Below are 24,696 nucleotides of genomic sequence, written 5' to 3'. Positions count from 1 at the left end.
TGCCTCCTGTGCTGTAAGATTCTGCAACGATAATGATTTGCTGAACTGGCAATTGTTTTTTCAACCCATTCACATGTTACTCATTAAAACCTAAAAGTCTTCTCTGCTGATCCACTACTATTTAAAAAAAAACTTTTGGATTGAATTGATTTATTCAACAATGTTCCAGCAAGTGATAAAATAACATTGCAAGGATTGGTCAACAGTATTGGTTAGCGGGGGGAGGGGTGTGGGGGGTGTGGCGTGTGGAAGCTATAAAAATTCTTCCACTGGTTTTCCAGCCACATTACTGCTCACCTCCAACCTGCGGGCAATTTTAGATGGAACAAGCAAAACGTGTGGGGTGGGGCTTGCATGGATAAAAAAACTTATCAAACTAAACGCAGCAACATTTAACACACTGAAGTGCAACCTGCGACTCACACGAATGGCAGCGGTGGGATTCCGAAACGTCAATTTTCCTGCTCTTCAGATGCTGCCTGACCTGCTGTGCTTTTCCAGCACCACTCTAATCTAGACTCTGGTTTCCAGTATCAGCAGTCCTACTTTTGCCTAAAACACTTACCAGACCAACCCTTAACAGACACTGAAAAAGCTGTCTTAGTAAGAGGATTGAATGACAACATCAGGACACAGACCAGAAAGATTTCTCTGCAGCATTAGAAACAACGCTGAAAGACAACAAACTCACAGAAGAAACCCAGCAAACCATCAGACAGACAGTCATATCAACATTAAGCAGGAAAAAGGAAGGAAGCACACTCAATTCGCCATAAAGGAAAGCACGAGAAAACTAAAAAAAAAATTAAAAAAAAATTGCTATCCTAACTGCAGAAAAAGGACACTTGACAGTCATTGAAATCAAAGAGACTACATTGAGAAAGTGAACACATTGCTTGCAGATACCAACAAGTGTCAATAGACTCGACCCCATAACTAGAGAACCGAATCACGGCCCTACTCAAAAAAACTTCAGAAATCTGGAGAAATAAATAAGACCAACATTCCAAAAATGATACCAGACAGATCCAACACACCACACTTCTACGGATTACCCAAGATTCACAAATCAGGAGCCCCCCCTCAGACCCATAGTCTTACTACCTGGAACACCAACTGACAGAATGGCCAAGGAGCTATACCAAAGACAAAATCACTTAGGAGAATACTCACATAACTCCATCCACTCCACTCAAGAATTCCTGAAGACCGTCAAAGATACCAAGATAGAAGAGGATGAAATAAATGTCTCCTTTAATATAACATCCCTGTTCACATCAATCAACATGAACCTGGCCAAGGAAACACTGACTACATTATTGGAAGAACCAAAGACACATACACCAAACACCACCAACTTCATCAGCAACGACGATATCGTCAAGCTAGTGGACCTATGCCTGACCACTCACTTCACCTTCAACAACAAAACCCACAGACAAACCAATGGAACACCCATGGGATCTCTGATATTAGGGTTCTTAGCAGAGGAAGTAATGCAGAGACTTGAACATACAGCTCTGTCAACCATCTAACCCAAACTTTGGGTTTGCTGCATGGATGACACCTTTGACATCACTAAATGAAACAAATTAGAAGAAACTTTCAAGACCATCAATAATACCCTTACTGGCATAAAATTCACTAAAGAGGAAGAAAACAACAACAAACTGCCATTCCTAAATGTCGCAGTAGAGCGAACAGCCAACTTCAAACCAGCATCTACAGAAAAACAACACATACAGACCAAATATTCAACTACAGAAGCAATCACCCCAACATCCACAAATGAAGCTGCATTAGAACATTTTTCCAACGAGCCACCACACACTGCAGCACAGAGGAGTTACGCAGAACAGAGGAAAATCACCTTTACAGTGTATTCAAATCAAACACAGTCCGCAGATTTCTCAGCAACAAACCCAAACAAGCAGACAAAACATGTCCAGAAGCCCTAGCCACTCTCCCCTACATCAAAGACATCTCGGAAATGACTGCCAGACTACTCAGACTCCTTGGCATCATGGTAGCCCACAAACCCACCAACACACTAAAACAGCAGCTCATGAACTTGAAAGACCCCATACAGACAATGAGCAAAACTAATGTAATTACAAAATACCTTGCAAGACTGTAACAAACACTACATTGGACAAACAGGCAGAAAACTAGGCACCAGGATACATGAACATTAGCTTGCCACGAAAAGACATGACCCTCTCACTAGTATCCTTACATATGGATGAGGAAGGACACCACTTCAACCAGACAACACATCCATCCTAAGACAAGCCAAATAGAGACGTGGACGAGAATTCCTAGAAGCATGGCATTCCAACCGGAACTCTATCAACAAACACATTGACTTGGATCCCATTTACTGCTCCGAGAAAAAGACAATAAATGACATCACCATAGGAAATGACATCACCAACCCAAGGAAACCCAAATATATAAATAGTAAGCGGGCTACACCACCAGGGCTTCATCCAGAGGCTCACTGACAATGATACCTAGTTTGGTGATGAAATGTCTGAAAACGAGCCTTCCAGCTCAGCGAACAAACCTACATCCAGAACCTCAAATTGAGCTACAAATCTTCTCAAAGCTAGCCTTGAAAACTCTGATGAGGGGTTTACAAAACTCAAGAACGGTTTCTTCTGTGCACTTTGCTAGAGAAGCAACGTGTACAAAAGGCGGAATCTGAGGAGCTTCTCCTGAATCATAGAACCTGTCTCTCTCGGGATATTCCTCCTGTCCCTCAGACACATGTACCTTCATAGCTGGTCTTTTCTTTCTGTACTATTGTGGGTTTCCAGTTTTCTTGGTAGCAGCAGCCTGGAAGTTGTGCAGTTAGAATCCCATTCTAGGCCATGGTGAGTTCTCACAGCAGCTTGTTTATCCCGTGTTGCTGTGAGGCTAATACATGTGTTTTTGTTGACCTGGACTACATTGCTGACCATTTTCAGGATGCCAGTGGTGAAGGCTCTGTCCTCGTTCTGCTAAACCCGGTGACATTTTCAGATACACAGTGGATGTGACCAATAGCGAACAGGAGGCTGATTTGAGCAGATACCACCTGCTGGGACCACTGCCTGTCAGGGAGGAACCATCAAAGAATCTCTGCTATTTCTAGCCTACGTTTGTCTGTCGGTCTCAGAAGCTCACTAGACCTTGGTTCCAGATTTTGGGACATCAGCTTATATCTGTGCCTGGAACTGGATTTAATTGGCGCATGCTTTCTTTTATTTATTCATGGGACGTGTACATTGTTAGTTGGGCTAGCATTTATTGCCTGTCCCTAGTTGCCCTTGAGAAGGTTATGGTGAGCTGATTTCTCGAACCACTGCAGTCCACGTGGTGTAATAGACCCACAATGCCCTTAGGGAAGGAGTTCCAGGATTTTTACCATGCAATACTGAAGAATCGGCGATATATTTCCAAGTCTGAATGGTGAGTAGCTTGGGGAGAACTTGCAGGTGGTGGTGTTCCTGTGTATTTCATAGTGTCATAGAGTCCTACAGAATGGAGACAGGCCCTTTGGCCCAGACTAGTCCATGCCAATCAAAATGTCCATCAACGTTAACCCCATTTCCTACACTTGACCCATATCCTTCTAAACCTTTCCTATCCATATATGTGTCCAAATGCCCTTTAAATGTTGTCAATGTACCTACCTCAAACATTCCATATGTGTACCACCTTCTGTGTAAAAAAGCTGCCCATCAGTTTCCTTTTTATTCTTTTCTCTGTAACCTTAAACTGATGCCCTCTAGTCCTTGATTCCCCAACCCTGGGAAAAAGATTCACCCTATCTGTGCATTCACCCTATCCGTGCATTCACCCTATCCGTGCCTCTCATGATTTTATATACCTCTGCAAAGGTTCCCCCTCAATCTCCTGTGCTCTAAATAAAAAGTCCTAGCTTGTCCAACCTCTCCCTATAACTCAGACCGTTGAACCCTGGTAACATCCTTGTAAATTTCTTCTGCACACTTTCCAGTTTAATAACATTCTTCCTATAGCAAGGTAACCAAAACAGCACTCCATGTACAGCCTCACCAACTGGAACATAACATCCCAACTCCTATACACAATGCCTGGACTGATGAAGGTCAGATGGGTGAGGTCCTCAATAAATATTTCTCCTCTGTGTTTACTGTGGAGAAAGACATGAAGATTTGGGAACATGGGGAAGACAGTGGTCATATCTTGGGTACAGTCCATATCATAGTAGAGGGAAGTGTTGGATGTATTAGAATGTATGAGGGTGGATGAATCTCCTGGTCCTGACTTGGTATATCCAAGAACACTGCAAGAGGCTAGAGAAGAAATTGCAGGGCCCTGGCCATGGGTGAGGTCCCGGAAGACTGGAGGGTAGCAAATGTTGTGCCCTTATTCAAGAAGGGCTGCAAATGTGATCCATGCGATCTAACCTTTCAGAGCAGCCTACCATGTGGAACCTTACTGAAATCCATGTAGGCTATGTCTTCAGCCCTGCTCACATCGACCTTCCTGGTCTCTTCATAAAGAACTTTGACAAATTTGTAAGGCATGATCTCCCACTCAAAAAAGCCATGCTGACTATTCCTAATCAAACTTGGTTTTTCCAAATGCATGTATATCTTATCTCAGAATCTTCTCAATTACCTTACCTACCACAGATGTTAAGCTTGCTGGTCCATAGTTCCCAGGTTTTTCATTGCCCTTCTTGAATAAGGGCACAACATTTGCTACCCTCCAGTCTTCCGGGACCTCACCCATGGCTAATGATGATGCAAAAATATCAGCCAGGGCCCCGCAACTTCTTCTCTAGACTCTTCCAGTGTACTTGGATATACCAGGTCTTGTAGATGGTGGACAGGCTTTGGGAAGTCAGGAGGTGAGTTACTCGCCACTGTATTCCTAGCCTCTGACCTGCTGTTGTAGCTACTGTGTACAGTTCAGTTTCTGGTAAATGGTAACTCCTAGGATATTAGTAGTGGCGGATTCAGTGATGGTAATGCCATTGAATGTCAAAGAGCAGTGGTTAGATTTACTATTTTTGGAGGTGGCCATTATCTGGTATTTATGTGGTGGAAATGTTACTTGCCACTTTTCAGCCCAAATTTGGATATTGTACAGGTCTTGTTGCATTTGCACATGGACTGCTTCAGTGTCTGAGGAGTCATAAATAATGTGAACATCCCCATATCTGAGTTTATGATGGAGGGAAGGTCACTGGTGAAGAAACTGAACATGTTCAGCTTTGAACACTATCCTGAGGAAACCCTGCAGGGATGTCCTGGAGCTGAGATGAGAGACTTCCAACAAGCATGGCCATCCTCCTTTGTACCAGGCATGACTGTAACCAGTGAAGAGTTTTTCACCTGATTCCTATTGATTCCAGTTTTGCTCGGGCCTCTTGGTGCCATTTGATCAAATGCAGCTTTGATGTCAAGGGCTGTCACTCTCAGCTCACCTTTTGAATTCAACTCTTTGTCCATGTTTGAACCAAGGCTGTAATGAAGTCAGGAATTGAATGGGCCTGGCAGAACCCAAGGCACAAACAGAAATTGCTGGAAGAGCTGAACAGGTCTGGCAGCATCTGTGGAGAGAAATCAGAGTTAACATTTCAGGTCGAGTGACCCTTTCTCAGAACTCAAATGTTACTTGTTCTAAGGAAGGGTCAATCAACCCGAAACGTCAACTCTGATTTCTCTCCACAGTTGCTGCCAAACCTGATGAGCTCTTCCATCAGTTTCTGTTTTTGTTTCTGATTTACAGTATCTGTGTTTTTTTTTCAATGTTTTTCTGGCAGAATCTAAACTGTGCATCACTGAGCTGGTGCTGCTTGATATATTGTTGATGATACCTTCCCTCACTTTACTGATAGTTGAGAATAGACTGATGGTGTTTTTTTTCTACAAGACATACCTAGGATATTTTCTACATTGTCAGGTTGATGCACGTGTTGTAACTGTACTGGAACACAGTACTCCAGTGGCAAGTACTGGAGCATAAGTCTTCAGTACTATTATCAAAATATTGTCAGGGCCCATAACCTTTGCAGTATCTATAGCCTGCAACCATATTTTGTTATCATGTGGAGTGAATCGAATTGGCTGCAGAGTGGTATCTGTGATGCTGTGCCGAGTTGGATCATCAACCAGCTACTTCTCGTTAAAGGTTGTTCTAAATGCTTTGGCCTTGTGCTCTGGGAGGCACTGGTGAGTGAGTGAATGAGTGAGTGAGTGAGTTTTGCCCACCTATTTGGAAGCATCGGGATTCCTGGAGAAGTGGCTGACAATGAAGTTCAATTGAATTGACTTACAACAGTAATCAGTGATTACATTTCATTGTATCTCCTTTCTTACGTTAAACTGTCTCTGCAGATTTATAACCTTTGCATTTTCTACATCGCCCTGTGTTTTTGTTTTTTGCACCAACTATGTGGAATTTGAGATGAATTGGATCTTTGTTTATTGTTCTGAATTGTGAATTGTATTCAGAATCTACAATTTACAGGAAATGTTAAGGAACTAAGAAAGGTTTTTATCTTGAACATTTCACCTGAAATTTGACATTGAGCCCTTGCAAACCAAACATCACCTGCAATAGGCAAGAAATAGCCTCAAGAAAATCCCAACAAACAATCCCTTAAAAAAAATTGTTTTGGCCCTGGTGGACACAGATTTAAGGTAATTAGCAAAAGAATAGGAATGATAAAGAGAATCTTTTCTTTACACAGGGAGTTGATATGATTGTTGGTGGAAAATGCGGAAAAACTACTAGTGTAGATTTAGAGCAGAATTATTCAGTGCAGATTAAATGGCCCAAAGAACGTCTTCTGTACTGTGAGATTCTGTGATTCTGTGATTTTGTAATCAGGAATGCATGATCTGAAAGGTTGAAGAAAGTATACTCAGCTGATTAAAAGGTAATTCAATCGATATTTAAAGGTGAAAGTTTTGCAGGGCATTGGAAAAAGAACAGGTTGAGTTGGACTAATTGTAAAGCCATTTTAAATGGTTTAGACATGATGTGCTGAATAGCCCTTTTCCAATACTATGATAACTAAATAATTCTAATAAATATGAAACATGCTAAGAGGTCTGATCTGTTTGGTGAACCATCAAATTTCAATATAATAATTGAATTAGTGACTTTGACCCATAGTTTTGAAGCAAAATTGGAAACTAACAAACTTTTCAGACTTCCAACATACTCTCAGTTGACATATTATTGTATAATATCAGAATGAATGGTTTTCTTTTAAAAATCCTCCAAACAATACAAAACAATACTTTCTGTCTCCATTCCCAATCTTGTTTAAGGAACAAATAATTGTATTTATCTACATGTGTTACTCATTGATATGTTCGGGGACACTGTTCATGAATAGTATCCATAGAATCCCTATAGTGTGGAAACAGGCTCTTCTGCCCAAGAAGTCCACACCGACATTCCCTTACCCTATTATCCTATATTTAACCCTGTATAATGCACGTAACCTACACATCTCTGAACACTATGGGCAATTTAGCATGGCCATTTTGCCTAACCTGCACATCCTTGGACTGTGGGAAGAAACCAGAATATCTGGAGGAAACCCAGGCAGACACAGGGAGAATATGCAAACTCCACACAAACAGTCGCCCGGTTCCCAGATTTAACAACTGTTGTGAACTATAACAAGCTCTTAGGTTCCTCTTAATTTTGGATCAAAAATTCATGCAACAACACCAAGAACAATAGCATACATTAATACAGCAACTTTACATCATAAATTGTACCAAGATAGATCATAGGAGAATTATAAAACAAAGCATGACACTGAGCCATATAGGAGGTATTAACTCAGACATGGCCTGGTCAAAGAGTTAAGCTTAAGGAGTGTCTTGAAGGAAGAAAATGAAAGAGGTAGAGGTGTGTGGGAATGATATTCCACAGTCTAATACCCAAGCAAACATAGTGCCATGTAGCACTGCCATCATGTTAACTGTGATGGACCAAATTTTTTTTAAAGAATCCCTACAGGCTGAACAATTCAATAATGTATTCAAACACCATCTGTAACCTCATGACCCAGCATATCCCCCTCTTTGCTATTACCATCAAGCCAGGCGATCAACCCTGGTTCAATGTAGAGTACAGAAAGGCATGCCAGGAGAAGCACCAGGCATACCTAAAAATGATATCTGAAGTTAGAGCAGAGGGCTTACACTCATGCCAGATAGCAACAGCATTCAATAGAAAAAGCTAAGTGATACTGCAATCAACAAACAACATCTGACTCTGCAGCTTTGTCACATCTAGTTGTGAACAGTGGTGGACAAGTAAATTACAAACAAAAGATGGAGGCTTCACAAATGGGGGAGTCCAGCACACAAGTATAAAAGATGACATTCATAACCATACCCAGCCAGAAATTCCAAGTGGATGAACCATCTTGACCTCCTCTAGAAGTCCCCAGCAATCTAGAAGCCAGTCTGCAGTCATTTGATGCATTCCATGTAATATCAAGAAATGTTTGAAAGCATTGCATACCGCAGCGGGCAGTGGACCCTGACAACAATCTGATAATAGTAGTGAAGACTTACTCCAGAACTAGCTGCACCCCTAGCAGCAGTTACAACACTGGCACCAACTCAGCAATGTGGAAGATTGCTAAGGTATATTCTATCCACGCAATAAAAAATGACAAACCCAGACAGCCAATTACTGCCCTATGGATCATCAGCAGAGTGTTAGAAGTGGTCATTGATTATGCTGTCAAGCAACACTTACTTAATAATAACCCGCTCACTGACGCTCAGTTTGGTTATCATCTGGACGAAACAACATAGAACATTACAGTGCAGTACAGGCCCTTCGGCCCTTGATGTTGTGCTGACCTGTGGAAGGTAAAAACAATGACTGCAGATACTGAAAACCAGATTCTGGATTAGCGTGGTACTGGAAAAGCACAGCAGTTCAGGCAGCATCCGAGGAGGAGGAAAATCGACTTTTTGGGCAAAAGCCCTTCATCAGGAATAGAGGCAGGGTGCCTGCAGAGTGGAGAGATAAATGAGAGGGGGGTGGGGGTGGGGAGAAAGTAGCATAGAGTACAATAGGTGAATGGGGGTGGGGATGGAGGTGATAGGTCAGAGAGGAGGGTGGGGGAGGGTAGCAAAGAGTACAATGGGTGAATGGGGGTGGGGATGAAGGTGATAGGTCAGAGAGAAGGGTAGAGTGAATAGCTGGAAAGGAAGATACACATGTATGACATGTCATGAGGCCGGTGCTGAGCTGGAAGTTTGGAACTGGGGTGAGGTGGGGGAAGGGGAAATGAGGAAACTGGTGAAGTCCACATTGATGCCCTGGGGTTGAAGTATTCCAAGGCGGAAGATGAGGCGTTCTTCCTCCAGGCGTTCTTCCTCCAGGCATTGGGTGGTGAGGGAGCGGCGGTGAAGGAGGCCCAGGGCCTCCATGTCCTCGGCAGAGTGGGAAGGGGAGTTGAAATGTTGGGCCACAAGGCAGTGTGGTTGATTGGTGCGGGTGTCCCGGAGATGTTTCCTAAAGTGCTATGCTAGGAGGTGTCCAGTCTTCCCAATGTAGAGGAGACCGCATTGGGAGCAACGGATACAATAAATGATATTGGTGGATGTGCAGGTAAAACTTTGATGGATGTGGAAGGCTCCTTTGGGGCCTTGGATGGAGGTGAGGGAGGAGGTGTGGCCGCAGGTTTTGCAATTCCTGCGGTGGCAGGGAAGGTGCCAGGACGGGAGGGTGGGTTGTTGGGGGGCGTGGACCTGACCAGGTAGTCATGGAGGGAATGGTCTTTGTGAAAGGTGGAAAGAGGTGGGGAGGGAAATATATCCCTGGTGGTTGGGTCCGTTTGGAGGTTGCGGAAATGTCGCGGATGATTTGGTTTATGCAAAGGTTGGTGGGGTAGAAAGTGAGCACCAATGGGGTTCTGTCCTTGTTACAGTTGGAGCAGTGGGGTTTGAGGGCGGAGGTGTGGGATGTGGACGAGATGAGTTGGAGGGCATCTTTAACCACGAGGGAAGGGAAATTGCGGTCTCTAAAGAAGGAGGCCATCTGGTGTGTTCTGTGGTGGTTGTGAGCAGATACGGTGGAGGAGGAGGAATTGGGAATCTGAAGCCCATCTATTCTATTTTCATCCATTTAAATGCCGTTATATTTGGCGAGCCTATTACTGTTGCAGTCAGTTCGCTGCAATCCTTTACTACTCTCTGAGTAAAGCAACTACCTCTGACATCTGTACTATATCTATCACCCTTCAATTTAAAGCTTTGCCCCCATGTGCTAGCCATCACCATCCGACAGAAAAGGCTCTCACTGTCCACCCTATCTAAACCTCTGATTATCTGATATATCTCAATTAAGTCACCTCTCAACCTTCTCTCTCACAAAAACAGCCTCAAGTACTCCAGCCTTTCCTCATAAGAACTTCCCTCCATACCAGGCAATATCCTAATAAATCCTCTCTGAACCCTCTCCAAAGCTTCCACACCTTCCTGTAATGTGGTGACCAGAACTGTACACAATACTCCAACTGCAGCCGCATCAGAGTTTTATACAGCTGCAGCATGACCTCATTGATCCGAATCTCAATCCCTCTACTAATAAAAGCTAACACACTGTATGCCTTCTTAACAACCCTATCAACCTGGGTGGCAACTTTCAGGGATCTCTGTATGTGGATACTGAGAACTCTCTGCTCATCTACACTACCAAGAATCTTACCATTAGCCCAGTACTCTTTATTCCTGTTGCTTCTTCCAAAGTGAATCACCTCACAATTTTCTGCATTTCACTCCATTTGCCCTGCTCTGCAGCTTATCTATATCCCTCTGTAACCTGCAACATCCTTTGGCACTGTCCACAACTCCACCGACCTTAGTGTCATCCGCAAATTTGCTAACCCATCCTTCTACACCCTCATCCAGGTCATTTATAAAAATGACAAACAAAAGAGATCCTTGTGGAACACCACTAGTGACTGAACTACAGGATAAACGTTTCCCATCAACCACCATCCTCTGTTTTTCTTTCAGCTAGCCAATTTCTGATCCAAACAGCTAAATCAGCATCAATCCCATTCCTCTATGTTTTGTACAATAGCCCACTATGGGGAATCTTAACGAACACCTTGCTGAAATCCATATACACCACATCAACCGCTATACCCTCATCCATCTGTTTGATCACCTTCTCAAAGAACTCAATAAGGTTTGTGAGGCACAACTTATCCTTCACAAAACCGTGTTGACTATCCCTAATCAACCTATTCCTGTCAAGATGATTATAAATCCTATCTCTTATAACCTTTTCCAACACTTTACTCACAACCAAACTAAGGTTCATTGGTCTATAATTACCGGATTGTCTCTACTCACCTACTTGAACAAGGGGACAACATTTGCTCTCCCCCAGTCTTCCAGCACTATTCCTGTAGACAATGACGACATAAAGATCAAAGCCAAAGATTCTGCAATCTCCTCCCTGGCTTCCCAGAGAATCCGAGGATAAATCCCATTCAGCCCAGGGGACTTATCTATTTTTACGCTTTCCAGAATTGCTAACACTTCCTACTTGCAAACGTCAATCCCATCTATTCTAGTAGGTTGTATCTCAGTATTCTCCTCAACAGCATTGTCTTTTTCCTGTGTGAATACTGACGAAAAATATTCATTTAGCGCTTCCCCGACCTCCTTGGACTCCACGCACCACTCAGCTCCTGACCTTGTTACAGCCAAAAGAGCTGAACTGACAAGGTGAGGTGACAGTAGCTGACCTTGACATCAAGGCAGCATTTGACCAAGTGTGATCAATGGGAGTCAACGGGAATTGGAGGCTAACTCTTGCTGATTGTAGCCATTCATAGTGCAAAGGAAAATTGCTATGGTTGTTGGAAGTCAGCCATCTCAATCTAAAGATGTTACTGCAGGAGTTCCTCAGGGTAGATATTTGTTGGACAACTTGTTTGGAAGTGTTGCAACATGCTCTGGAGCTGGTGGGATCTAAACCCTGGCCTTCTGACTCAAAGGACCCTATCACTGTGCCAAAAGAGCTCTCGATCCTCAGGGCAGATATTTTATTTTCTCATCAACTGTTCAGAGATGTTATTGCACACTTCTGGGGTAATGTAGGTCTTGAGCCTCGGCATCCTGTGTCAGAGGTCTGGACATTACCACTATTCCACAAGCACCTCCTTCATTTTTAGATTAATTACTCTAGCTTTAGGATAGAAGTAGGAACATTTGCTCATAATTGCACAATGTTTAGTATCATTTACATCTCCAGAGATTGAAGCAATCTGCATCCAATTGCAGCAAGACCTGGACAATATCCAAGTTTAATTGGCACAGAGATTAGTGCTCCTCCAGCACTGATCATCAGATAAACAATCTGATAATTTGGCAAAATATGTAGTTGAGTGAGGTGGCAGTGAATTAGAGTTGTTCTTAGAATAAACATTGAAATCATGAATTGCAAATAAAGAGTTTTATTTTGTTATTTTATATTTGCAGTCTGTATCCTCTCAGCTGCAAAACCTGTCTGCACTCCCCTCAATAATATCACGTGTCAGCTGTGGCTGAATTGGGAAAACTCTTCCATTTGGATCACAAATCCTACTTAAGGGTTTGGTCACAAAAACCAAGGTTGGCATTCCAGTGTGGTACTGAGCAATTGGCATGAACGAGTTGGACAGAAGGGCATGTTTTCGTGCTGTTCACCTCTCTGACTATAAGCGCTGTGCAGTTCAGTGGATGTTCACTAGATTGACTCCAGAAGTGAGGGGTTTCTGTTATGAAGAGAGATTGAGCAGATTAGGCATATACTGTTTGGAGTTTAGAAAAATGAAAGGAGATCTAAGTGAGGCTTACATGATGCTGAAGGGAATTGACAAACTTTCACATAGAAAGGCTGTTTCCTCATGTGGAAGAGTCTAGAATGAAAGATCTTCTTTTTAGGACAAGGAGTAGCAGATTTAAATTGGAGAGGAGGAGGAATTACTGAGAGTCATAGAGATGTACAGCACAGAAACAGACCCTTCGGTCGCACTCGACCAAGCCGACCAGATATTCTAAATTAATGTAATCACATTTGCCAGCATTTAGCCCAGATTCCTCTAACCCCCCCCCCCCCCCCTCCACCCCCCCAATTCATGTATCCATCTAGATGCCTTTTAAATGTTGTAATTGTATCAGCCTCAACCACTCCCTCTGGAAGCTTATTCCATACACGAATCACACTCCGTATAAAAATGTTGCTCCTTAGGCCCCTTTTAAATCTTTCCCCTTTCACCTGTGCCCTCTAGTTTTGGATTCTCCTACCCTAGGGAAAATAACTTGACTATTCATCTTATCCATGTCCCTTATGATTTTGCAAACCTCTATAAGGTCATTCCTCAGCCGGTCATGTTCCAGAGAAAGTACTCCTGGCCTATTAAGTCTCTCCCTATAGCTCAAACCCTCCAATCCTGGCAACATTCTTGTAAATCTTTTCTGAACCCTTACCTACAGTGTGGAAACAGACCCTTTGGCCCAACCAGTCCACATCGACCCACCTCCCTCTGATTAACACATCCAGCACTACGGGCAATTTAGCATGGCCAATTCACGACTTTGGATTGTGGGAGGAAACCAGAGCACACCCATGCAGACACAAGGAGAATGTGCAAACTCCACACAGACAGTCGCCCGAGGCTGGAATTGAACCTGGGACCCTGGTGCTGTGAGGTAGCAATGCTAACCACCATGCCATTGTGCCACCCCAAACATCTTTTCTGTAGCAGGGAGACCAGAATTGAATGCAGTACTGAAAAAGTGGCCTCACCAGCCTCCTATAGAGCCACAACATGACCTCCCAACTCGTACATTCAATGCACTGACCAATAAAGGCAAGTGTACCAAATGTCTCTGAAAGGATTGTGAATCAATGGAATTCACTACCCCAGAGCATGGTGGATGCTGGGACACTGAATAAATTTAAGGAGGAAGTAGACAGATTTTAAATTGTTAATTGTTAAAGGATTATGGGATGTTGGAAGGAAAGTGGACTTGAGGCCAAGATGAAATCAGCCATGATCATCTCAAATGGCAGAGCAGACCCAAGGAGTCTAATTGCCTTCTCCTAATCCTAGTTTTTAAGTTCTTATGTTATTATTTGTTTCCAAGGTAATGTATCAATAATCTTTCTGCCCAGGGCAATCCCACATTGGAAGAAGCCCCATCACTTGAAATCATCAAATTATTTCCATTATCAAGGTGACCATTTCAGCAGATAATTAGTGAGGCTTTATTCATATGAACATCAGTGGAATACAGATATTAGTCTGTTTTGAGAGGGTGATCTGATAGAAGTTTATAAAATAATGAGAGCTATAGATAGAGTTGATGGTAGTTGTCTTTTTCCCAAATGGAGAATTTCAAGACCGGGGGCACATTTTTGAGAGGAGAGAGATTTAAAAAAGACATAAGAGATCATTTTTTCACACATTGGGCAGTTTGCGCATGGAATGAACTTTCTGAGGAATTAATGGATGTGGATACAATTACAATGTTTAAAAGATATTTGGGTAGATACGTGAATAGGAAAGGTTTGGAGGGATATGGGCCAGGAGCAGGCAGGTGGGACTAGTTTAGTTTGGGATTATGTTTGGCATGGACTGGTTGGGCTGAAGGGTCTGTTTCCGTGCTGGATGACTCTGTGCTGACACAAATAAAGCCAAAGTAGAATCAGAAAACGCCCATAAACTTCAGCTCATCTAGACTCTGCCACTTCAAGTCCTGCTCACTCTATCCCACTTCTATCCCACTTCAAGTCCTGCTCACTCTAAATTCCTGCCCTTATCAATATTCCATTTCCTGTCTTCCCTGATTCTTTCAAATTAAAATTCCCATCCTTGTGTTCAAATCCTTCCAGGACTTCTCATTGAACAGTGGACAAATTTCCACTGGCTTCTCCCTTTTATTCTCCTCATTTAGTAAAGAAAACAAAGTGTCCATAATATATCTGCTACTTCCAGTTGAATACTTGCTGTGTGTCTTATAATACTTCTGAATTCCTAGGTTTCAGAAAGTGGAATGATAATTATTCATAACAGACTTGATTTTGACTAAACACTATAGAACACGTTTATTAACAATCACAGATAAACAGTAGCAATAGACAACACAACAGATTACATGCCTTCAGCTCTGCCTCCTCAATACCAGGGAACAAAAGATGTGATGCTTGCTAATTTTCCAGGCAACTATCAAGTGACAGACTCTGCAATATTTATTTTAGTGGTGTCTGATATGCTGGAGGAGTGATGACCATGATGTGATCTCTGTTTCTGGTTCAATCATGAACAAAGAAAATTAAATGTGTATTTCTTACAGTGTCAAATATTCAATAGACAATAGGTGCAGGAGTAGGCCATTCTGCCCTTCGAGCCTGCACCACCATTCAATGTGATCATGGCTGATCATCCTTAATCAGTATCCTGTTTCTGCCTTATCTCCATAACCCTTGATTCCACTATCCTTGAGAGCTCTATCCAACTTTTTCTTAAATGAATCCAGAGACTGGGCCTCCACTGCCCTCTGGGGCAGAGCATTCCACACAGCCACCACTCTCTGGGTGAAGAAGTTTCTCCTCATCTCTGTCCTAAATGGTCTACCCCGTATTTTTAAGCTGTGTCCTCTGGTTCGGCACTCACACATCAGCGGAAACATGCTTCCTGCCTCCAGAGTGTCCAATCTTTTAAAAATCTTATATGTCTCAATCAGATCCCCTCTCAGTCTTCTAAACTCAAGGGTATACAAGCCCAGTTGCTCCAGTCTTTCAGCGTAAGGTAGTTCCGCCATTCCAGGAATTGACCTCGTGAACATACGCTGCACTCCCTCAATAGCCAGAATGTCTTGCCTCAAATTTGGAGACCAGAACTGCACACAATACTCCAGGTGCGGTCTCACCAGAGCCTTGTACAGCTGCAGAAGAACCTCTTTGCTTCTACTCAATTCCTCTTGTTATGAAGGCCAGCATGCTATTAGCCTTCTTCACTACCTGCTGTACTTGCATGCTTACCTTCATTGACTGGTGTACAAGAATATCCAGATCTCTTCGTACTGTCCCTTTACCTATATTGATTCCATTTAGGTCATAATCTGCCTTCCTGTTCTTGCCACCAAAGTGGATAACTATACATTTATCCACATTAAACTGCATCTGCCATGCATCTGACCATTCACCTAACCTGTCCAGGTCACCCTGTAATTTCCTAACATCCTCCTCACATTTCACCCTGCCACCCAGCTTAGTATCATCAGCAAATTTGCTAATGTTATTACTAATACCATCTTCTATATCATTAGTATATATTGTAGAAAGCTGCGGTCCCAGTACTGATCCCTGCGGTGCCCCACTGGTCACGGCCTGCCATTCCGAAAAGGAGCCGTTTATCACTACACTTCGTTTCCTGTCAACGAACCAATTTTCAATCCAAGTTAGTACTTTGCCCCCAATACCATGCGCCCTAAGTTTACTCACTAACCTCCTATGTGGGACTTCATCAAAAGCTTTCTGAAAGTCCAGGTAAACTACATCTACTAGATCTCCCTCGTCCATCTTCAGAATTACATCCTCAAAAAATTCCAGAAGATTAGTCAAGCATGATTTCCCCTTCATAAATCCATGCTGACTCTGACTTATCCTGTTACTACTATCCAGATGTGTTGTAATTTCATCCTTTATAATAGACTCCAGCATCTTTCCCACCACTGAGGTCAGACTAACTGGTGTATAATTACCTGCTTTCTCTCACAGAACTCAAATAAATAATATATTTGCAAACTAGGACTGGAGCTCGTCAAATTCACCTCCTTTTTCCATTCCCCACAAGCCTTGGTCCTTTCCATCTGCATAACACCGTCTTGACGTACAACCCTGTAGTTTCTTTGTATTCATCTAATTTTGAATTACTGTACATCCTGAATTTTTGTTGCTCTGTAATAGGTGGCTATTCCTTATCACTCCTAAATCTCCCCACCTTTTATATTTCACTGTCTTTAAAATACTTTAAAATCAACCTCGTTGACCAGACTGAGGCACAGATAACACTGAAGTCACCACATTAACACCAGTCGGAGGTTTAACATTTGATTAGCATGGGGTTCAATACAAAGAGGGTCTTAAATAGCAGGTGAGAAATGGCAACAGCGGAAGTTACTTGGCGAAGTCAAACAGCAAATTTAGACAGGGTGGTAAAGTCAGCAGCAGAACGTTTTGGGAGGAGTGGAACTTCAGATACCAGTCAACCAGAGGGAAAAACTCAAGTATTAATGATAGAGTCAGCAGAGAGTATGGAACAGTGCAGCCACATTACTGATAAAGATTAAGTTGATCAGTTGCAGTTAGTGGTTTTTATTTATCCAGTCATTGTCAGAGACTTGTACAGCACAGAAATAGACCCTTTGGGTCCAACTCAACCATCCAGATATTTTACATTAATCTAGTCCCATTTGCCAGCATTTGGCCCATATCCGTCTAAATCCTTCTTATACATGTCTCCATCCAGATGTGTTTTAAATGTTGTAATTGTACCAACCTGAAATACTTCCTCTGGCAGTTCATTCCATACCCTCTACATGAAAACGTTGCCCCTTAGGACCCTTGTATATCTTTCCCCTCTCACCTTCAACTTATGCTCTCTAATTTTGCATTCTCTTACCCTGGGGAAAGACCTTGGCTGTTCATCTTATCCATGCCCCTCATGATTTTGTATACCTCTATAAGGTCATCCCTCAACCTCTGATGCTCCAGGGAAAACAGCCCTAGCCTTTTCAATCTCTCCCTACAGCTAAAATCTTGGCAACATCCTTGTAAATCGTTTATGAACTCTTTCAATTTGATGGCTAATATTTGTGTTTTAATATTAGCTAAACAGTTCAATAGCCTTAAAGCTAAACATTTTTAAAAATAAGTATACTATAAGATTTCAGATTAGATTCCCTATAGTATGAAAACAGGCCTTTCGGCCCAACAAATCCACACGGACACACCGAAGAGTAACCCACCCAGACCCATTCCCCTAAATATACCTCTGACTAATGTGCCTAACACTATGAGCAATTTAGCAAGGCCAATTCACCTAACCTGCACATCTTTGGATTATGGAGGAAACCCAAGCAAACACAGGGAAAATGTGTAAACTCCACACAGCCAGTTATCTGAGGCAGGAATCGAACCCTGGCCCCTGGTGCTGCGAGGCAGCAGTGCTAACCACTGAGCCACCATGCCACCCTTGGCTGGGCAAAATGTCTGTCTGGACTGCAGTAATATGGAGATTTGTGGAATGTGAGACCACTCAGAGTGAACATATCTGAGGTGGACGGCTTAATCTCCAATCTTTCCTGCTCTGAATCATTGAGTTAGAGTGTGAGGTGCATATTGAAGGGGGACCATTATGTGGGCAGTTTGCTGTTGACCAGTCACTACTCAGGTAAAGTATCAGAATGACAATGGTGTGATAAATAGTGAACAGAATAATTGGAATCCATTTAAGATACCCAATCAGAGAGTCCAGAAATTATTTTTTTCCCAGCAAGTAGAATGTATTTTCTACATGTGAAGGAAAAGGTGTAAATATGGCTGGAATGCTAACAGCAATACTTTACTTAGTATAGGAGATTGTCTAGAGGAAGGTAGAGGAGATGCCTCAGATGTTAGTTGTAGGAGATTGAATAATGAGGAGATCAGGTAGCATTCTTCCTAAACAGGATTAAGAGATTCTCCTGGTGTGTTACCGACACGGTACCATGTTGAGGGACTTCTCAAAAAATTGGGAAATGCATTAGAACGAGAGAGGGAGGATCAAATTCATGTGGTCCATAATAGAACCAGCAATATCAGGAAGAGTAAGCAACAGGTCTTTGTGGAAAGTACTTTGAAATAGAACATACATCAATGAAGCAGAAACTGCAATGTCTTTCCAATGCTTACCATTGATCAGGAACTGAACTGATCTAGCAATGTGGATACTTTGCTACATCAGCAGGTCAGAGGCTAGGAAATAATTGCAGAAAATAAACATCTCCTAACTTTCAAAGCCTGTCTACAAGGCACAAGTCAGGACTTTGATGAACCCAACACTATTGAGGACAAAGCAACCCATTTGATTGTTTATTGATAAAGTGCCATTCATTTCTATCACCATTAACAATCAGTACTGGCAGTGTGTACCTGTCTACAAGGTGTATTGCAGAAATTCACCAACGATCCTGAGACAGCAAACTCACGACCACTTCTATCTAGAAGGACAAGGGTAGCAGGTACATGCAGAGACAGCAACTTCCCATCTGCGTTACTCACCATTGTGATTTAGAAATGTATTATCTTACAAAACAGATGCAGATAGTTAGCTTAATGACACTATCCTAAGGAATTCCTGCAGAAATATCCTGGAGCTGAGATGACTGTCCTCCAATAGCCACAACAATCTTCCCATGTGCCAGATATCACTCCAATCAGAGGAAACACTTACCCATGATTCCTATTGACTCCGGTTTTATAGCACTATTGATGACATTTTCCATCACTTTATTGATGATTGTGAATAGACTGATGGGCTGGGATTTGGCAGGGTTGGATATGGTCTGCTTTTCTGTACAGGGCATGCCTGGGCAATTTTGCATATTGTTGGGTAGATGTTGTAGCCATACTGGAACAGCTTGGCTCAGGACATTGCAAGTTCTGGAGTATAGAGTATAGATGCTGGAATGTTGCCAGGGCCCATGGCCTTTGCATTATTCAGTGCCATCAGCTGTTTCTTGATATTAAATGGATTGAATCAATTATCTGAAGATTGGCATCTGGCATCTGTGAGGTTGGGGTCCTCCATAGGAATCTGAGAATTATCTACTTGCTAATTCTGGCTGAGGACTTCTGCAAATGCTTCCACTCTTATCTTTCACACTGATGTACTCGGTCACATGTGACTCCTGATCACTGTAATGTGGAAATTCATGGTAATAATGCCACCCTTGCCAGTGATGCCCACAACCTATGAAGCAATTTTATAAAGTACTTCAAAAGGATACATCAGAGTACTTTCTCAACGGTGGGAAGTTAGAAATAGTAGAGTTCAAAAAGTATTATAATGGAGCTTGAGGGGCTAAATGGTTACCTCATGTTCCTGATATAAGGTTTTGGTCAACAATATTCAACTATGTGTTATAATATCAGAGGAACATAGGAAGATGGGTGTGGCTATTGGAGGACAGTCATCTCAGCTCCAGGATATTTCTGCAGGAATTCCTTAGGATAGTGTCATCAAACTAACTTTTATTTATTCAAATAAATATACATATCATTAGATGGTTAACTGTCATAACTGTCATAATATCAGACCTTGGGATATGAAGCACCATGGAATGTTTTATTATGTTAATGGGGCCTAATGTTAGGTACTCCACACCTGGGTTCTTTCTGTTCTGGTGTGGGCTGTTTCCTCCTGGAATTAAAGAAAGGGAGGAATTCACTAAGTTAAAAGTGTGTGGCACAACTCTTAGTGCTGGGCACTGATGCAGGTAGAGGAAAGGTGATGAGATGTCCCAAGGGAGTGAGTTGGTAGCGCAGAGGACATACAGGGTTAGAAAGTAGAGGGTTTGGGGGGGTGACATGGTGAAAACGAGAGAGGGAAGGTGTTTCATGCAACTATGATGTGATAGCTCAAGAGCCTTGGTGTGGGGTGCTTGCAGGAGCTGAGTTAGAGTCAGTGTAAGGTCATAGATGGTGGCACTTACCCTGACAGAGGGAAGAATGTCATTGTCCTTGCACAAAGAGCTTTTAAAAGTATGGCTGTCACCAGAGATAGCAGGTCTTTTGGAGGATATGAGATCAATGGCAAATCCTTTTGAGAATAGTGCATGGTCGCATGGGTATAATGGACACCCTAAGGTTGGACTAAAGTAGTTAATGGCACAGGTTTTATAAGAAATACAGAGAAAACCTGCTTGGCCTCACAGGGAGAAACACTTTGTGAAAATCAGCAAAATTGAATGTTCACCAAAAAAAACTGTTAGACTTAGCCCTCAGTCTTTTTCCTGGGAATTTATATTTTAAAAAGTGGAATGTGTGTTATGCACAATCATGTAATCATGGATAGAAATTACCTTTTGTATGAAGCGATTTGTAACCAAGTCAGAAACCAGTTTAGCTCATCCCTAAAGGCAGAGAGCCATCATCCAAGCTAACACTGATGCTTGTAAAAGCTATTCAGTTCACTAACATTCTTTAGGGAAGAAAATCTCTCTCCTTACCTGGTCTGCCTCCATTTGACTCCACTGAGGTTGACTCTTAGCTGTCTCCTGAAAATGGCCTAACAAAGCCACTCGGTTCAAGGACAACTAATGGTAGATAACCAGTGCCAATCTTGCCAGTGATGTCCACATCCCATGAGAGAATAAAGACAATAAGTAAGCACTGGCAGGTTCAGTCCTTTCAGCTACCCAATGAATTTGTATATAATGCTTGGATAAACAGCTTTGAAAAACAAATTTGAAACAAAATTATAAAATTACACTAGCCTTTCAGACTTCCAACCCCCCCCCCAGTCAATACTTTGTAGGTAAATAGTTTTATTTCTTATCAAGTTCATTTTCATATGAAACTATCTTTTTTGTCCCACTCTCAGTATTTGTATTCTTAACTAACCATTTTTATGGACACCAATATACTTATCAACTTTTGATGGTTGATTAATTATTTTGGAATCCTGTTCATAAATATAACAGATTTAACAATTATATTCAGACTTAATGATAATGAGCTAATGATTTGGTTCCCTTTAATCTTGAACACAAAAATGCATTTATTCAAATAAATGTACATATCATTAGATAGTTAACTGTCATCTCGGGAAAGTTATGATGAAACTTCATTTAAAGTCTATTTGACAGACTCAGGGCACGTAAATTTGATTGGTTTCAAATACCATAAAATGTTACTGGATGGAAAATGCAATATTGCTTCCCACTTTTAAAATCCGTCCTCAAAGTATCCACTAGCTGTTGCTGACCTGCTAATTAACTCTGGCAATTTCTGAGTTTGCATCCTTTCATAGAATTATAGAATCCTACAGCACAGAAGAGGCCATTCAGGCCGTAGTGCCTATGCTGGCTGTTTGAAACAGCTATCCAATGAGACATATTTGTCAAATTGTTCTGCATAGCCCTATAATGTTATATCTCTCATGCAGCCACTAATTCTGTTTCTCTTGTTATTATTAAATCTATGTTCACTGCACTTTCCAGCAGCACATTCCAGATCACAAAAACTATGATAAACTTTCTTAAAATCACCAAAGCATAGTGGTACTTGGCTTCAAAGCATCAACACTTGGAGCCATGGAGTGAGTTTTTTTTGATCTTAAGTCCGATACTCCTTTCACTCAGATTCATATCTGATCTAAATGGAGAACAGAACTGCAGAGTGCGGGTTGTAGCCACTCTTTTTACCGCTAATGGAGTCAGGTGTTACTAGGGGACATAGCTTTAAATTAAGGGGTGGTAGGTATAGGACAGATGTTAGGGGTAGATTCTTCACACAGCGGGTTGTGAGTTCATGGAATGCCCTGCCCGTATCAGTGGTGAACTCTCCTTCTTTATGTTCATTTAAGCGGGCATTGGATAGGCATTTGGAAGTTATTGGGCTAGTATAGGTTAGGTAGGACTCGGTCGGCGCAACATCGAGGGCCGAAGGGCCTGTACTGCGCTGTATCCTTCTATGTTCTATGTTCTATGTAGAACTGGGAAATGACACTTATCAGTTCTCAGTGTCTCCTTATACAGGTAAATACAGTAGTGGTTAAGGTTATGTAGGTATTGGAATACCATGTGCAGTAATTGGTCTACTGTATTGTAAACGTATTGAAAGCAGTTCAGAGAAGATTTACTGGACTGATAACTGGAATGGGTGGGTTGGCTTATGATATGTTGGACAGGCTAGACATGTATCTGTTGGAGCTTAGAAAAATAAGAGTCAACTTATTTGAAATATATAAGACGTGGAAAAATTGTTTCTGTTTGTGGGCAACTTAGAACTAGTTGTCATTATTTAAAAATAAGCGGTTGCTCATTTAAAAGTTAAAGAGGAGATTGACACTAGGTGATGATGCTCATCGATAAGCTGACTCAGGGCTGAATGGCCTCCTTCTATACTGTGAGACTTCTGCAGTTCCCACTCACTTGGGACATCTCATCACCTTTCCTGACTGAATACAGCACAGGCCCCTGACTGACTAAGGTCTTCCCTGACTGGGCTACAGACTCTGCAATGCATCCCTTTGCCTTTCAGCTTTGGCAATTTGGATGAAACACTTGCAGGGTGTTTGCCAAATAAGTGGTTGGACCATACTATAGGTATGACATCAATGTAACAGGAATGGGTAAAGTTACCATAGTTTCAGGGGGTTGGTGACGATTCGCCACGGCACATTCGCCGCCGCCGCTGATTAGCTACTGCCGGTTCGCCACCGGCATTTCTCCACTGGGGTCATTTGACCTCTGGAGACTATTTACCACCTGAAATATAAATATGTAGTGATTGCTTTCACTCCCGCCTGTTCTTTCATACTTCTCAGTACCCTTTGTTTATACAACAACATTGTACATATTGATAAAAAAAAGAGGTGAAATAAATATCATTTTAGATTAGATTACTTACAGTGTGAAAAACAGGCCCTCGGCCCAACACGTCCACACCGACCCGCAACCCACCCCTTTACCTAACACTACGGGCAATTTAGCATGGCCAATTCACCTGACCTGCACATCTTTGGACTGTGGGAGGAAACCGGAGCACCCGGAGGAAACCCACGCAGCCAGGGGGAAGAACGTACAAACTCCACACAGTCAGTCGCCTGAGGCGGGAACTGAACCCGGGTCTCTGGCGCTGCGAAGCTGCAGTGCTAACCACTGTGCCACCATGCCCCCCCAATAATTTTATTGCTTTATACATAAAAATGAGTTACAAACACTTGCAGTGGCGAATTGTCCTCAGCGGCCAGTGGGTGGTGGCGAAGTGTCCTCGACGGTGAAAGGGCAGTGGCTAATCAGCGGCAGCGGTGAATGGTCCCATCCCGAGTTTCAGAGGCCCATTAGGCTGCTTTCTAATTTGAGTGATGACTGGTGGTGGTTTAACCTAAGGGTCACCACACCTCATATGAGGGGGTAAATTGCGAAGGAGAGTCCTTCATGGTAACCTCAGCTGACATAGGAATCAAACCCACACTGCTGGTATCACTCTGCATTACAAACAAGGTGTCAAGTTGGCCCAGATAATGCATTGAAAGTGTACACAGATCTCTGCACATAGATGCTGCCAGACTTGAGTTTCTCCAGAAATTTCTATGTTTGTTTCAGATTTTCAGCATCCACAATAGTTTGCTTTACTTCTGAGAAAAAGTTTACAATTGATGCTCCTAATCTCCAAATCACCAACTGAAGCACTTCTGAAAAATAGTTTACTTTCTTGTGGAAGAATCTAAGACCAGAGGGCATAATCTCAGAATAAGGGGTCACACATTTTAAATAAAGATGAGGGTCACAAAATTGTAAAATTCTTTATCACAGAGGGCAGTTAAGACTGGGTAATCAAGTATACCTAAAGTTGGGATAGCCCGATTTTTAATCAGCAAAAGGAATCAAGGATTTTGGGAAA

General features: G+C 42.3%; 1 protein-coding gene across 1 annotated transcript in view; it reads left to right on the top strand.

The window, feature by feature from the left end:
* LOC132815125 (laminin subunit alpha-3-like) overlaps positions 1-24,696 on the top strand; it is a 364,209-nt gene that overhangs the window by 8,928 nt on the left and 330,585 nt on the right. The gene's annotated exons all lie outside the window — the stretch shown is intronic.

This window comes from Hemiscyllium ocellatum, chromosome 4, assembly GCF_020745735.1.
Source record: "Hemiscyllium ocellatum isolate sHemOce1 chromosome 4, sHemOce1.pat.X.cur, whole genome shotgun sequence".
Lineage (NCBI taxonomy): Eukaryota > Metazoa > Chordata > Chondrichthyes > Orectolobiformes > Hemiscylliidae > Hemiscyllium > Hemiscyllium ocellatum.
The sequence above is the reverse complement of the archived record's forward strand: the minus strand, read 5'-3'. Positions and strand labels throughout refer to the sequence as shown.